This window comes from Gossypium hirsutum, chromosome A01 (genome assembly GCF_007990345.1).
Source record: "Gossypium hirsutum isolate 1008001.06 chromosome A01, Gossypium_hirsutum_v2.1, whole genome shotgun sequence".
Classification (NCBI taxonomy): Eukaryota; Viridiplantae; Streptophyta; class Magnoliopsida; order Malvales; family Malvaceae; genus Gossypium; species Gossypium hirsutum.
This window is the reverse complement of record NC_053424.1, coordinates 27513699-27532024: the sequence shown is the minus strand read 5'-3', so window position 1 is coordinate 27532024 and position 18326 is coordinate 27513699. Positions and strand designations below refer to the sequence as shown.

The 18326-nt window shown below is 35.1% G+C and overlaps 1 non-coding gene across 1 annotated transcript; it reads left to right on the top strand.

Annotated features, from left to right (window-relative positions):
* The first annotated feature begins 17618 nt into the window (after positions 1-17618).
* Positions 17619-17722, top strand: LOC121206712 (small nucleolar RNA R71). Its single transcript, XR_005901876.1, has one exon. It is a non-coding gene; the product is annotated as a small nucleolar RNA R71 (small nucleolar RNA).
* Positions 17723-18326: the final 604 nt, after the last annotated feature.

The following is an 18326-nucleotide window of genomic DNA, read 5'->3' as shown; positions in this document are numbered from 1 at the left end:
TGTTATTTAAACATGTATATCACCAATCAATCATCACATATCTATGATTTTACTTAAGTATAATCTCCATTTCATCATTTTAAAGCACAACATGTTAGCCGAATTTTTTCCCCTTAGCATCTAAGGCACATGCATGCTCATTTGTTTGGCTCAACTTCACCTATCTTCCATTTTTCATCAAAAGAACATGAAACAACAACCATTTCCTTCATTTTAATTCATGATTAAATGCTCACAACACAACTAAAAACCAAAATATGCTTCAAGAGTTAAGGTAGAATCAATAAGAACTCATGAACCTCAAAATAGAAGCAAGCTACCATGAACTTACCTTCAATTTTCTTCCCCAAGTGACCGAACATTCAAGAGCTTTCGCCTCTCCTTTCTCTTCTCTAACTTTCGGCTATGATGAACAAAGATGGATAAAACTTTGTTCTTTTCACCCCTTTTTCTTTTAATAAAATTTCATATTTCATCCATTTAATTCTTTAATACAAAAGACATGGAATGCCCATCATGGAACATTTACCTAAACCATTATCATGGAACATTTACCTAACCCATTATCATGGAATATTTACCTAATCCATTATCATGGAACATTTACCTAACCCATTATCAATTTGTACCATGAATTATGGATATCAAGTGCTCATATTGTCTACAACAACATGATGGCTGGCCACTTCATGTAAAATGGGAGGTTTGTCATGCAAATCCTCCTATTTTGCACTCCTATTTATTTGGCCACTTCAATTTCACCTATAGCATTTTCAAACATTTTCACATAGGTTCTATTTCATAGTTTCACCCCCTTTTTCTTATGGAACAAAAATTAACTAAAATTGCCGGGTTCTATCTTAAGCTTGGGCCTTCTAGAGGCCCACTAACATAATTAAACCTATCCCAACATTTACAGAATTCCCGAAAATTGGGGCGTTACAACTCTACCCTCCTTAAAGAAATTTCGTCCTTGAAATTTACCTGATCCAACTCGTTGAGGGTATTGTTGACGCATAGTCTCTTCTGATTCCCAAGTAGCTTCTTCCCTTTCATGATTACACCAAAGTACTTTCACTAACGGGACAGATTTCCTTCTGAGAACCTTAACATCTCGAGCCAATATTTGCACAGGCTCCTCCTCAAAGGTCAAATCAGTCAGAACTTCAATTTCTGCAACTAGCAGGACATGAGCAGGGTCAGAACGATGACACCTTAACATGGAGACGTGAAAAACATCGTGAATCCTTTCTAACTCTGGAGGCAATTCCAACTGATAAGCCACTGGGCCTACTCGCTTCAAAACCTGATAAGGCCCAATGAACCGCAGACTCAACTTGCCCTTCTGACTGACCATCAATTTGGGGATGGAAAGCCGTACTAAAGTTCAATCGCGTCAACAACGCCTCATGCAACTTTTTCCAAAACCGAGATGTGAATCTGGGATCCCGGTCAGAGACAATCGAAACTGGGACTCCATGAAGTCATACAATCTCCGCCACATACAGTTTGGCTAACTTTTGAAGCGAAAAGTCAGTACGTACAAGTATGAAATGGGCTGATTTGGTCAACCTATCCACAATCACCCACACCGAGTCTTTCTTTGATGGTGTCAAAGGCAGTCCACTCACAAAGTCCATGGTTACCCTCTCCCACTTCCAAAGTGGTATCTTCACTGGCTGCAACAGTCCAGAAGGTAATTGATGCTCAGCTTTCACTTGCTGGCATGTCAGACATTTCCCAACAAACTCTGTTACTTCTCGTTTAAGTCCAGGCCACCAGTACAATTCTCGTAAGTCGTGGTACAACTTGTTCCCTCCAGGATGCATGGCACAAAGTCCTCCATGAGTTTCCTTCAATATTGTCTGCCTCAAATCAGAGTCATTCGGAACACAAATTCTTCCTCAGAAACACAGAACTCCTTCGCCATTTAACCCAAACTCAGAAGTTTCCCCTTCCTTAACTTGTTGGAAACGAGCGACCAAAGACTCATCATTCAACTACTTTTCCTTAATCTGATCCACCCAGGTTGGCCTCACTTGCAACTCAGCCAACAGACCTCCATCATCATACAGACTCAGACGAGCAAACATTGCTCTCAAATCAGATACAGTTCTACGACTTAGAGCATCGGCTACCACATTAGCCTTGCCTGGTGATACTCGATCGAATAGTCATAATCCATAAGCAACTCAATCCATCTCCTTTGCCTAAGGTTCAGCTCCTTCTGAGTCAACAAATACTTAAGACCCTTGTGGTCTGTGTATATAATACACCTCTCTCCGTACAAGTAATGTCTCCAAATCTTAAGTGCAAATATCACTGCCGCCAACTCCAAATCATGAGTAAGATAGTTCCCTTCGTGAGGTTTAAGCTGTCATGATGCATATGCAACCACCTTACCCTCCTGAATTAACACGCAGCCCAAGCCTACATGTGATGCGTCATTGTACACAATAAAATCCTTCCCAAACTTCGGCTGAATTAACATAGGTGCTTCAGTCAGAACTTTCTTCAACTTCTCAAAAGCTTCCTGCTGCTTCTCAGTCCATACAAACGGTACTCATTTCCTTATGAGTTTTGTCAAAGGTGCTGCCATCACAGAAAAACCTTCCACAAACCTTCTGTAGTATCCTGCCAGTCCTAGGAAACTCCGTATTTCCGACACTGACCTAGGCGGCTTCTACTCTAAAATCGCTTCAAATTTTCGAGGGTCCACCTTAATCCCCTCAGCAAAGACCGCATGTCCTAAGAAGGTTACCTCCCTCAACCAAAGTTCAGACTTGCTGAACTTCACAAAGAGTTCATTCTTCCTTAACACTTGCAGCACTATACGGAGATGCTCATCATGTTTCGCTTCATTTTTAGAACATACTAGGATATCATCAATAAAGCTGACTACGAATCGATCCAAGAATGGTTTGAACACCCGATTCATCAGATCCATAAATACTGCAGGAGCGTTCGACAGTCCAAATGGCATAACCAAAAACTCGTAATGACCATACCGAGTCCTGAATGCCATCTTATGGATATCCGCCTCCTTGACCCTTAACAGATGATATGCAGATCGGAGGTCAATCTTAGAAAATATAGAAGCCCCTTTAAGCTAGTCAAACAGATCGTCAATCATTGGCAGTGGATACTTATTTTTAATCGTCAGTTTGTTCAACTGGCGATAATCAATGCACATCCGCATCGTACCATCCTTCTTTTTCACGAATAGCACCGATGCTCCCTATGGAGACACACTTGGCCTAATGAAGCCCCTATCCAACAACTCTTGAATTTGAGCCTTTAACTCCACTAACTCTTTCAGTGCCATCGTATACGGTGCGATGGACACAGGCGCCGTTCCAGGCAACAAATCTATTCCAAACTCAACTTCTCGGTTCGGAGGCAATCCTGGAAGCTCCTCCAGAAAAACATCTTAGAACTCCTTTACGATCCTAACATTATCCACTGTTAGTCCCTCCTCTTCCGACTGACTTACAAATGCCAAATAGGCCTCACAACCTTTCCAAATCCACTTCTCAGCTCTTAATGCCGACACCACATTGGACAAATAATCCCTTCGCTCACCTATCACCATAACCTCATCATCCTTTGTGGTCCTTAACACCATTCGTTTAGCAGCACAATCCAGGGTCGTCTTATGCTTAACAAGCCAGTCCATTCCCAAAATGAGATCAAACTCTCCGAACGGTAACTCCATCAGATCTCCAGGGAAAATCCTACATTGAGTTTCTAAGGGTACATCCCTATACAGTTTGTCTACCCTAACCGAGTGACCCAAAGGACTTAGTACAGATACCCCACTCATAATCTCCTTAGAGCAGTCCAAGTTGTCCATAATCCATTCTGTGGCCTCCAACCAATATTCCGCCACATTCGGGGCTATACCAGACACGCCCCTAAAGATCTCCGCTCCGTTAGCCCGAAGTCGTTCAGAAATAGATCCCCGATCTCCATTGCCCGTACTTGCCCCAGCAACCCTTTCCAGAACACGAAGCACTGCCTGTGACAGGGCATCATCCTCGGCACTGCGGTCATGAGACTCTACCTTTGTTGCCGGTGGTACTGGTGCATCCACCGCCAGCATATGTCTCGAAGATGAAGATCTCGCTCGAGTACTTCCTCGGCTCCGTCCACGGCCTCTTGTACTCATATCGTATTATCTTAATTACAAATTTTTATACATCAATTAATATTCCAGTGTTTATTACAGATATTTTATGAATCAGACAGTAGTTCAGAGTTTGTTTTCGCAGAATCGAAGTATAGCTACAGTTTCAGTCGCTTATCAGATTTTCCTATGGTTTCAGTATCATCCTATCTAGAGTATCCTAATAGGGTTTCAGTACAGACAGATAATTCAGGAAAATATTCAGAAAAGTTCAGAGTAATACTTACAGACTTGAGTCGGAGATTCAGAATGCCACCTTCTAAAGATCTAAATTTTGAAAATCGACTTTTTGGCATTCTTTATAAAATTTTCAATTTTGAAAATCGTTGTTTTTGTAAACCCATTCCACAGCCGAGTTGTTGCAACCTAGGCTCTGATACCACTAAATGTAACACCCCAAACCCGGCCCAGACGTTATGACCGGATCTGACATGCCATATCGAAGCGTTCAAAACATTTTATATTGTTGATCCAGAAAAACTTAGTATTTTAAAAGATAATTTCATTATAGGTTAAAGTGAATGGAAGCTGTGCACCAAGTAGGAAACCGGAAAAGAGGTGGTGAGTCCATCGGACTGCTTAAGTACCAAGCTCCCTTCGAATCTAATCCTAGACATGCATACCGCCACTGCCACACCTTAACGTCATGGATATTTCTAGGAAACCGATTTGATTAATTCATTTTTAGCAAAAGTGATTAATTTTGGAAAATACTTTCATGCGGAAGCTTTACTTGTTGTCATGTTATTTTGAAATCAATTATTGTTTTTGAAAACGCGTCCTAAAGCTATCCAATTTCAACATTTAAAATAAGTAATACCTATCTTAGTAATACTTATTAAAACCATCAAAAATAATTAAGCGGCCTTATTACATTTAAAAACCCAAAACTTAAAACGTAAATAAAAGGATGTCCAGTTCACCAGAAGAAAATCAAACTTTCAGAACAGGTGGCCACTCCGAATTCCCTCACAGCTCCAAGCCCACTATGGTTGGGGATTTCCTGCGTGGATGAAAATAAAAGGGGTGAGTTTGGGAAAACTCAGTGTGTAAGGAAAATCCATTCAAAGCCCAAGTCAGCTCCAGCCCATTGGGCCTAAGCCCATTCAGGTAACAGTGGTACTGGACCAGAGCCCTTTTCAGATTACAATAAACTGGGCCTTAGCCCCTTATTCAGATAACAGTATGGCCCATAGGCCCATTTCAAAATACATGCAACATCAATAACATATGCAAGCCCATTTGGGGAGACTACTCAACCCACCAACCACTACACTCCACCCGTACCAGCCCTACACTCCATGTGGGGAATAGCTCAACCCACCCAGCCCAACACTCCACAGTTGCAGCCTTGCTGCTCAGTTAACAGTAAATTGAGGCAAAGCCTCCAGTACGTGGACAAGCCACTTTCAGTACTTCCTCCGTCAATATCCCAATCCCATGCATCAGATAATAACAACATGGCATGCAGTAAATAACAACAGTCAAACATGCATTTAGGTCAATTTAACCCTAGGGGTATTTCGGTAATTTATCTACTAGGGGTAAAACTGTAAATTTTCCATTTTTAAAGGTATTTCAGTAATTTATCTATTTTAGGGTTTTTCATGCATATTCCTACTTTTCACGTACTAACAGAATCACGTACCTAGGGTTCTTACCGAATTGGGCCCGTTGGCCCATCATTCCAATTTTGGCCCATTAAGCCCAAAAATATCGAGGGCACAGAAATCTTACACTTTGCTGTCCAAATTTTGCAGCTTACCAAAAACATTAATCGATTTACCTCACGAGCATTCGTACACTCGGAAATCTACAAAATACCAATTTTTGGCATTTCAGCTTTTCGACTTTTGCCGATCCAGACTAAGAGGGTGTTAGTTACACACCTGTTTGCGACGATATGCTGACGAGATCCACACACGAACTGCCTACAATTGGATTACTAACACATTAATCTAACTATTCAAATACGAACTACATATTAACCCCTTACAATATTCGGCCAACCACACCTACAGATCATAGTAAGCTTATAAGAAATCAATAAGCAACTCATTAACAATTTTTTGTCAATGTTTACCACATAATCATAATCTCACTGCAAGTTGTCTTCCTGAACAACAATCACTAAATCATTTATAACTGGAGCTACGAAACTACAAATCAAGTGCCGTTAATTTTCCCTGAAAATAGACTCATATATCTTATACCCATAAAATTTTCATAATTTTTGGTTTAGCCAATTAATACCATATTTTTCTCAAAGTTTCCCATGTTTCACTGTTTAACTAATCTGACCACTTTTCCTTACGAATCAAATTTCTCATTGTACAGAATTCAAAATATGTTCTTGTTTATTTCATTAGAAACTAGACTCAATAAGCTTTAATTACATAATTTATTCAGCTTCTAATTCATCTTCCAAAGTTTATAGTGATTTTCCAAAGTTACGTTACTGCTGCTGTCCCAAGCAGATTTATTACCAAATCACTCTTTCACACCTAACTTGCATGCTTGCTATTTGAACATGTATATCACCAATCAATCATCACATATCTATGATTTTACTAAAGTATAATCTCCATTTCATCATTTTAAAGCACAACATGTTAGCCGATTTTTTCCCCTTAGCATCTAAGGCACATGCATGCTCATTTGTTTTGCTCAACTTCACCTATCTTCCATTTTTCATCAAAAGAACATGAAACAACAACCATTTTCTTCATTTTAATTCATGATTAAATGCGCACAACACAACTAAAAACCAAAATATGCTTCAAAAGTTAAGGTAGAATCAAGAAGAACTCATGAACCTCAAAATAGAAGCAAGCTACCATGAACTTACCTTCAATTTTCTTCCCCAAGTGACCAAACATTCAAGAGCTTTCTCCTCTCTTTTCTATTCTCTAACTTTCGGCTATGATGAACAAAGATGGACAAAATTTTGTTCTTTTCACCCCTTTTTCTTTTAATAAAATTTCATATTTCATCTATTTAATTCTTTAATACAAAAGACATGGAATGCCCATCATGGAACATTTACCTAAACCATTATCATGGAACATTTACCTAACCCATTATCATGGAATATTTATCTAACCATTATCATGGAACATTTACCTAACCCATTATCAATTTGTACCATGAATTATGGATATCAAGTGCTCATATTGTCTACAACAACATGATGGCTGGCCACTTCATGTAAAATGGGAGGTTTGTCATGCAAATCCTCCTATTTTGCACTCCTATTTATTTGGCCACTTCAATTTAGCCTATAGCATTTTCAAAAATTTTCACATAGGTTCTATTTCATAATTTCACCCCCTTTTTCTTATAGAACAAAAATTAACTAAAATTGCCGGGTTCTATCTTAAGCTTGGGCCTTCTAGAGGCCCCACTAACATAATTAAACCTATGCCAACATTCACAGAATTCCCGAAAATTGGGGCGTTACACTTATTACAGGCTGTGTATTGAAAAATATGTAGCAAGTTATTAAGATAACTTAATGCCGAAAAGGTTAGGTTATTTGGATGGACATTGGATAATATAAGTAATGAAAATTTATTTATTTGCAGCAACCTCTAGACATAGAGCCTTCCCTCATTCGAAAGAGGGTGGAAAATTTTAGTGGTAGTCGAAATTAAGTCTATAGACATATAGTACCTTAGGGAAGGTAGCCCAAGGTTTGCTCCCGAAAGAAGCAGACTAATGTAGAAACATATCGAGCAGTAGAATGTTCAAGACTTTGATGTGGCATTAATAGTTAGAGAAGATAGATGCACCAGTAATCCCACCGTCCTAATCAACATTGCAATTACTTAATCTTATTTTCTGTAGTTACTTGGTCGTGACATTATTGTTTCATTTACTTATTTTGTGTTGCACATTTTATACATCATCATTCTTTCATTTTGCCACCAATTCTCATTGTTATTTTGCTTCAGCATTAATCCATCCTAACTCTAATAACTCGACCAAATTATATTGTTCTAATTCTTGTGGAGACGATCTCACTCATCACTTTATTACTTGTTCAACATGTATACTTGCACAATTCGTACATCATATTCACAAGCGACACTTGGTCGAATGTGAGTTCTCTCATGAGGACTCCTGTAAATCTTTTAGATAATTCCTTTATAATCTATGTTTCAGAAGAAATTAATGAGTGCATGAATGATCATTGAGGATAGCACGAACATTTTAAAAAAATCGATGGAGTCTAAGTATGTGATGAATTATGCATGAGTGTTGTGGTATTTAATCATGACCACGTATGTGTTTGTTTGAAATGTATACTGTGAAATGGGATCTTATTGATATGGTTAAAATATGCATTGAAGTATAATTTGATTAAAGAATTGAGTTAGTCAACTTGAATGTAAGTCTCTACTCTGACTTTTACATGTAAATTGTAGGTATAGACAATTAAATAATGACAAACGACTAAACAAGTAAAACATATAAGAATTGTGTAATGTAAAGTTATTGTGTGCAAAATTACATGAATGAAAAGTAGAATGATGTGTATATAGGTAAGATTTGATCAAGAAAAGGGTGTAAATTAGACTTGTAATTGGATGAAAGGTTAGACGAGCTTGAGTGCATGGGTAATGGTGATGATGAATTATATCTATGAACGAATGAATTATTGTTTAGTATAATATGTGTTTCTAATAGTGAATCTAAAAGTTCAAGTATACATAAGTTGTTGTTTTAGTATTAAAACATTGAAACATAATTGTAACAGTATGTCTGAAATGTATGATGTGAGATGTGTACTATGTTTATTGTTTGTGGTAACCTAAGATGATTTTTCTAGTTTGTTTTAGTGCATAAAGCGATTCTGGTTAGAAATGGAGCTCAACATTTGTTGCGGACTCGAAGATACATGTGACACAAATTTAGCATGGACTGGTAATATATTGTTGTTTTAAAAGTTTAGCATGGAATGATAACCTTACATGTATGGTACCCTCTAAAAAGGAATTATGAGTGATGATTACCTAAAAGGGTTCTCTACTTGTCCCAAGAAAATGATGGGCAAACCTCACAAAATGTGAGGCTAGGAAAATTCATATAAAAAACATGCTAGAGAAGGAATGCCTTAGTGGAAATATATGAAAGGAATTCCTTTGTGGCAATATATGAAAGGAATGCCTTTGTGGCAATATATGAAAGGAATGCCTTTGTGGCAGACTCTAAAGGGAATGCCTTCGTGGAAGACTCTAAAGGGAATGCCTTCATGGAAAACTCTGAAAGGAATGCCTTGGCAACGTACTCTATATGTTGGTCCGTGTGGTGGGTTCTGTGTGACCCTTATGGCGCATTCTACCAAGACTTTCTAGTAAGATATACTTATTCGCCCTTATGGTAAGCTCTAAATAAATTATGATAGTTCTGTAGTAATTACTGATGAGAGAAGGTTATGATATGTCCAAGGTTAGGGGACTGAATAAGATCCATGATATAATTGAATAAGCCTTAAAGGGGATTTCTTGAAAGGAAATGTGTATTTGTATGTTAAGAAGGGTATCCGCCATCATAATTTGATAGTGTTGAATATGAATGTATTCGTAGCTATGTGTGACCTAAGAAGTAGTCAATACGAGTTCATCTGTGTTATGTAATGGTTAAATCAGATTTACTTGGAATTTTCCTTATTTGGTTGTATAGTGATTTCTACTGAATTCACATGGAATTTGAGTTTTAGTTATCTTGAGTATCTAGGGTCTTGAAATAGAGCTTTGTGAAATTTATCTAAAGGATCTATGTAGCACAAAATTAGTATGGGTTTGTGTGGTATTGAACCAATGTATGAATTAATCAGTTGTTGATTGTGTTATCTTTGCGTAAGTATTCGCCAACATGTATAAGTATTTGACTGTGATAAATGTCAATGAACAACTGTTTGAAATAGGAATATGAGTTAGGACATGGTTAGTTGGAAGGGTTTTCTAAGGGAATGTTCTGTTAAGAAAATATTATGAGACGGAAGATTTATGAAACAATGGAATGGATTTCCTCAGTTTACTAAATATGAAAGATTAAGCATAGCAAGGGTTTGATGACTGGAATCTATAAGAGTGATAAAACTGTAATGGTATCAACTAAAGTAAATGATGCAGAGTAATAATCGACTCATAGTAAAAGATTTGCAAAGTATCGTTCAAAGGTATGGTTATAGAGCTCACTAAGTACTCTTGTATTTACAAGGTTTATTATTTCATTTCAAGTATTTTTGGAAAGGCTGTGTTTGGAGGGACAACGTTAAGAGTTCGCTAAGATAGTGACAAAGTGGGCTATTATGCATACAGTGGAAATTTTGGTGTAGTCTTGGTATACACCCCTTTTAGTTTGTTGTGTTAAACTTCTTTTCATAAAAATTTGTATCTAGGTTCACATGATAAACTATTGAAGGGCATTTTCTTTGCCCTCATATATTAAGCATTTCAATTGGAATGTCACAATAAATGTTTTAAAAAAGTAAGCAATTGTAAATAGATTTTGTTAAACAATTAACTTTTATGTGGTAACACCCAAAATCTGGATCCGATGAATCGGGTCAGGTTAAGGGCATTACATCATCACTAACCAATTTGGTAAGTATTAATTTTTCATTTCTTTATTCGCATAAATACTCCATATGGAAATGATAACTCTTACTACTTTATTACTTGTCAACGATCGAGTATACTTGTACATCAATCGAATTTTTTTGAGACATTATTCATGTAACAAAATGACATTGTAATGGGCTTAATTTTAATAGAGAATTTTAACAGTGTTCACAAATTTTTTAAATTTATATCCTGTAACTTCTTAAGATTATTCCTTTCTAGCATTTAGTGAACTACAAGGAGTTATAAGATTTTTAGTTTTCTTTTGGCTTAATATATCATTTTGGTATTCATGTTTGACATTTTTTTTCTAAATTGGTACTTGTGTTACTTTTTGTTTAACTTGGTACCTGTATTTGACAAAAGTTAAATTAATTGTGTTAACTTTTTAGTGTTTGATTCAAAATTTAAGGTTGTTTTGATGAAAGTTAATTGCTAATATTATTAGGTTTGAAATTTTAATGATTTTGTTAATAGAATACATTTAGTGTTAATTGTGAATTTTTTAATTGTAAGTTTAATTTGTCAAATATAGTTCAAGAGAAGTGATTTAATCCGAGTTTTAGGATTGATTTGATAAAATTTAATTGCTAATATTATTAGCTAATTATGAATTTTATCAAATCAACTCTAAAATCTAAACTAAACACTAAAAAGTTAACATTGTTATCTTCATGTACCAAAATGTATAACTTTTATTAAATATAGGTACCATATTGTACCAAAAAAAATTATACAAGTACCACATTAAAAAAAATGTTAAGCCCAATAACCAAATTATGTATTAAGCCTTTTCTTTTTTATGTTATTGATATGCCGGGAAATTATTTTATGGACCCTTCCCTCCATATCTTTCATGGTCTCTTTCCAATTATTTAATGACATTTCAACAATTTTTTTATGTCATTAATACATAATTTTGGTAATTTGTTTTACTCTAAACTCCAAACCCTAAACTCCAAACTCCAAACTCGAATCTTGAACCTTGAACCTTGAACCTTGAATCCAGAACTCTGAACCTCGAAGCCCAAACCCAAACCTAAACCTAAAACCTGAACCCAGAATCCTGAATCTGAACCCGAACCCGAACCCAAACCCAGGTTTGAAGTTCAGGGTTCAATGTTTAGGGTAAAAAATTTATTAAAATTATGTATCAATGACATGAAAAAAATTGTTGAAATACCATTAAATAATTAAAAAAAACATAAATAATATGATGTAAAGAGTTCATAAAATAATTTGTCTCATATGCCTTTCTATACTTTTATATGTCGTGCAAGAAAATAAAAAAAGTTATAATGGAAGGACAAAGATGATATCAAAAATGCATTGTATTTTGAATTTTTAGGCAACGAGTTATAACAATGGCAGGACAAAGATGATAGACATGCGAAAAAAATTGTAATGTTGCTTTATATAATCTGAACATTATATTTTGTTTGGAGAAAAGATTAATTCGTATTTGTATTTTTATTTAAAAATTTATGATTTAGTTTAAAACTTTTATATGTTTAATAAATAATACAATTAATTAAAAGGTTAAAATATTTGTTTGTCCTTGTGTATTGATAAAATTTGAAATTTAGTCATGCACTTTAAAGTTTTAAAAAAAATTCAATTCTCTTAGCTTTTCAATTTAAAATCCTAATCCAATCATGATTGTTGTTAGTAGTTTTTGTCAAAAATTACTAACTTAATATATTTATTTTTTGTTAATCATGTCACATAATATGAAGACAACCTAATTAAAATTTTAAATTGACTAATTTTGACAATTTTAATAATTGGATTGAGATTTTTAAATAAAAAAAAGTATGATGGTTGAATTTTTAACTTTTAAAGTACATTCGCTCAATTTCGAATTTTATCAAAGTATAGGGATTAACAACATGTTTTAATTTGATTAAAAATAACAATTAATGATAAATTATAAAAAAATCGTTATATTAAATAATAAAATGTCAACCACGCAAGATCATATTCCTAATTTGGATATAAATTCCAGAAATTTAAAATATTAAATGCATGTTGAGAAAATGAATGAGCAATGAATCAATGAGCTTGTTAAGTAATGGAGAAAAAGATCAAATGAAAAGCCAAAAGGGGAGACAAGTAGTGTAAAGGCATTGGGGTACAAGTTCTTAATTTGGGGGGTAGTAGGCATAGGGTTCTTCTTCTTTTGGAGGGCAAAGGATGATATAAGATTTACCTTTATGGTTAAATACAAACTATATTTAAATGACAATAGTCCCATTATACAGTCAGAATGAAAGGGACATGGGTAGATTTTTAGCTAAATCAAGCATTAGCCATTAGGGGTTCACAGTTTACTGCCTCCAAATCATTAAATTTGGTTCCAAAACCAACCAATCACTACTCACTTTCTTGCTAAATATTTACAGTAATTGAGTTTAAATTAAAATTTTATTTGAATAGTTAAATAAAATTGAATATTATATAATCTAAAATTATTTGAAATAGTGGTTAAAATTATGGTTCGGCATTCAAATGAGACAAATTTAAATCTTGTGATCTTAATCTTCCTCTTTCAATATTGTAATAATAAAAACAACTTGTATACATACTAGTTTCTTATGAAGTAAAAACAAAATAATATGAATATTTAATTTTTAAAATATTTACTGTTTGTATTATGATGGATATAAATTAAGAACAAAAATTTTAATATTTAAAATTAACTTGAATTAATTATTAGTTGTACAAATATATTCAAAGTCAAATAACAATAATATATTATTTAATTTTAAAAAAAATATTATTTAAAAATATAATAAACTTTGTATACTAATGTTGTTCATGTAACATCCTTTACCGACTCAATCGCCAAGTCTAGGTATCGGATGCCACAACAAACCGAATAACTTAACACATATCTATTCTAATCTAAATACACCCATACACAACTTAAGCCATTCAATTTCCTCCTAAAATTTTACACCCATCATATTGGTTCCAATTTCTTACAACTGACACTTTATGATCTAACGGTTATTTACAATTTACAATTCGACTCCATTTAGACTCAATCAACTTCAACCCTAAGAGGTGACCTTTGTGGGTAACCCTCTATGTACATGAACAGCTACTACGCATCACCTAGTTCCCAACGAAGTTTGGCTTGGTCCCTCTTGATTTCTAAGTCATTATCTAACCTGCATTGAAGCAATAATTTTATAAGTTCGGAAGAACTTAGTGAGATCGGTATATAGAACTCTAAAAAAATTGAGATTTCTAGCTCAGAATTAAACTCCCTGAATTTCATAGGAGAATTCGTGAACTTAGTTGACAAGGCCCATGCCTTATGCACTCTGAGCCATTTATTGGCGGACATAGACCCTGGTCTGGTCCTGACCATATCCTCTCTTGGGTCTCACCTCATCTCCATCCCTTATTATTTTACCCTTTTTATATTCGTATTCATTATTTCAGGCTAACAACGCTTGGCGTCTACCCAAATGATTGTTGTAACTGTTATTTTTACCAAAATACAATACCTTCACTTTTTTGAAGAACTAGTGCCTTGTTTCATAATCCTGGTGGGCCTCTGCCCTTCACTATTTTCTGGCGGACTTTATTAAGCATTAGGACTTGAGTTGGCATTTCCTCTTAGAAACACTCTTATCGGTTTACCCAATCTTTTGACTACTGGTCGCTTCTAGATGTACTAACTTCTAGAGTGTGAATATTGCAATAAAAAAATAACAATGAGGCGGTGTCTGCAAGTATACGGGTCTAGTTATAATATAGTTACAGTGGAGTAGGTGAGTACTCCAAGGATCGTACCCAAGGGAGGCAAGTGCTAGATCCATTTTAACCTAAATACGGAAAGATCTAATTAGTACTTTAAGTCAGTACAATAGTAAAGGTAAAAAGGAGGTTTTATGATTTTTATGAATAATAACATAAAATAACATAAAGAAATAAAAATTGAGAGATTGAAGAATAGAAATAATTGAATATGATTATAAGTGATTAGCTCGCTTCAGTAATCCCCATCAACTGTAGCTTTAGGTTCCTCATCAGTCTAGTAGTCACCATCCTAGCTGGATTTTTTGATCTTCCACTTGAATAACGAGTCGGCAAGGACTACTTGTCTTCCGACCTCATAATCCAAACCAGTTTGGGGTGAAGGTGTTCACAGATGGGCCATACCAATTTTAGGTTAATTCTCACCTTGATGACTTCTCAAGGTTGTCAAACCTAGGGTTTGTTTTATGTTCTTCCTTTCCCAAATAGCTGATCCCTTAAGTATCCTTACAAAATAGTTAACAGATCATGCCTCCACTCGCTAATCCCCCATAGAGGGATTAGCTCCTTATGGTCTCCATAGACAATATAAAATCAATATAAAGAGAAAGCATGCTAAATAAATCGACAATATAGAGTTTACAAAGGAGCCTGATTGTATTAAGATTGATTATGAATCCACAAGGTTTGATTGTCTCCACAATTAAGATCTCTTCAAATAGAACAAAGAAGAAATAGAAATAAATCTAACCTAAGAAAAGAGAGAACTAAACTGAATTTAAAAGACTAATTCTAAGGTAAGTGAATGGTGTCTTTTACATGTGACAAATGAGCCTATTTATAGATCTTAGGTGGTAGTTGCCCTTAACCTTAGGTTAGCTGACAGTCTTGAGCTTTAAGTTTGATTGTGTAGACCAAAACGCCCTCTGGCTCGTATTTAATTCCTGTCCAGATTTGATGTTGCGACACACTAGAACATGTGTCACAATAAAAGAGTTAGTATACTTCTTTTGTGATATCTTCAGGGGTATGTCGTGACACCCTTAGTCTGTGTCGTGACAACGAAGGCAGTTTCGTGATTTCTCTATTCTACTCCTTATGTTGCGACATCAATCATTCTGTGTTGTGACATAGCAGCTAGTATCTATTTAATATGCCTTCTAACAATCTCATGCGCACTTCTAATGTTTATTAGCTTACCCTTAAGCCTCATTCGGCCCCCAAGGTTAATAAAACACTCAATTTGCAAATTTTATTAAACTTAACAAAACTTACTAAAATATAGTTAAATCCTAATGATAATGCTTAATTTCAAGCTCCTAAAGCGTGAAAACTAGTTTAATATGCTATACTGAATTACGACAGATCAAACTCCCCTACACTTAAGTCATTGGTTGACTTCAAAAAACATGAACAAAGATAAGAAATAAAATACGTCCCTTGAGCAGATATCATATAAGTATTGACTTTGGAGCACATGACTAAATGTTTCATATTCACAAGTAACTTTATCATGATGATTAATTGACTTACCACTTTTGATCACAAACATCTAAGTTCAGTAAACTACAAAGTATACAAACACGAAGGGTCTCACCTGTAGGGATCCATCAATAAATCATATAAGTAATTTGATTATTCGAGCAAAATACAAATAGTCATTTATGTAATTTTTTAATATAATGTCCATTCATGCATAAGAATATTTAGGTCACATAAGATTTTTCGGCCTGTAACTTTTTTAGGCTTAGGACAGGTAAGGAATTCAAAAACAGTAAGCATCAAAAGGCTTACAAACACGAAAATAGTTTCGCACATCTTATCGATTCATATTATTCCCCTTTAGTGACCCTTACCTGCTCATCGCCTTATTTCTCCTTCTCTCACCTTCCTTATTTCTCCACATAAATTAACTTGTTCTACTACCTTAATTTTCCTACGGCTAGACATGATTTCCTTTAAAAACTTCACGTACTTAGGAACTTTCTCAACTAACTCGATTAAATAAGGTTTATTTAACGTTTTGAACGAGTTTAAGAAAGTTACAAATACATCTTTGTATCGATTTTGTTTTTTTTCTAGTCTTGAAGGGAATAGGATCTTTGTAGCAGTAGCATTTTTAATAATTTCTCTTTCTGTTTCAACTGGTGGTGTAATTTTCTCATTTGGCTCTAGTTCATTTTCAGTATCTAGAGATTGCTCTTGAGAACCATCGACATTCTCCATATTTACCTCCAGAGTAGGATTTTCTAGGCTACTTAGTACTTTGTCTAATCAGAGTGCTATTGCTTTTACATGCTCCTTGCCTCCCCTCTAGGGGTTATTTTCTGTATTGTTTGGGATTCCGATGCCAATTTGCCTTTTGATGCCATTCGTCATGCTCATCAATTGGTTCATTTGGTCATCAAGTTTAATCAATATTCTGATTGAGTTGGTGCACTTAGACTGCACTTGTTTTACGTCTGTTTTCATTGAATACATCTCTCCATCGATTCTATCCAATTGCTTACCATATACAGTATGGTCTTTGGGTTGACCCTTTCCTAAGGTTTCTGCAAATAAGGAGGTTGATAATTAGTATTTTTGGCTTGATTCAAACTACTATCTCTTCCTTGGTTTCTTCCCCATCTCAGATTTGGGTGATCTCTCCAATTGGGATTGTAGGTATTTAAATAAGGATTTCCACCTTTATTGTCGATATAGTTGACATCCTCAGCAGGGTTGTTGACGTAGTGAAAGAGTATTTTATCTTATCCATACATAGGCAATTTATTAGCAGCTTTGATATGGTTGACTCTATCTACTAACTGTTGATACTTTTCATCCTCCTAGATAGCTTTTACCGTAGCGGTTGTCTAGCTATACTTAAATCGTTTAATTGGCCACTGGCAGGAGTTAAACACCATGTTCTCAATGATTTCATACGCATCCTCATACGTTCTATTCATAAGGGCTCTTACTGCTCTTCATCTAGTCTTGATCATGCATTCGTATCCAACCCATTATAAAACACCTGCAATCACATCCACTCAGGAAATCTTTGGTGCAGGCATTTTTGAATCAACATTTTGAACTCCCATGCCTTATAGAAACTTTTCCCTTCTATCTATCTAAAGATAGCAATCTCTCTTCTTAGTTGAACCGTTTTGCTAATAAGGAAGAAGTTTTGCAAAAACTTTCTAGCTAGCTTATCCTATATCATCATAGACCCAGGTGCCTACGAATCTAACCAAGAAAAGGTGTTATAAATCAAAGAAAAGGAAAACAATTGAAGGCGAATAACATCATCAGTGACCCTATTGTACTTAAAAGTTTCACACAATTGGAGAAATCATTTTAAATGTTGATTTGAATCCTCTATCATTGTGCCCCTAAACTACAAATTATTATAAATCATTTGAATCATTTCTATTTTAATTTTAAAATTATGTCATATAATAGTTGGCCTCGTTATACTCTCCTGAAGCATGTCTAAACTTGGTAATGCATAGTCTTTTAAGGTTCTCTCGTTATGACTGATGTGCATGTTTGTGGGTAGTGTTGGTGCTAGTAGATTTCTAAAACATTATCTTTAGCGCCTCCAAAAAGTGGATTCTCGCATGATACGTTACCTACAATAGGTGGTTGTAAATATATTGCATTTGTTGTTGCCACTGTTGTTGCTGATGATGATTTCTTCGGATTATTCTATCTGGATTTCTAACTGCTACAATAAGTGTGTCTCTACTACAAGTCATACAAGT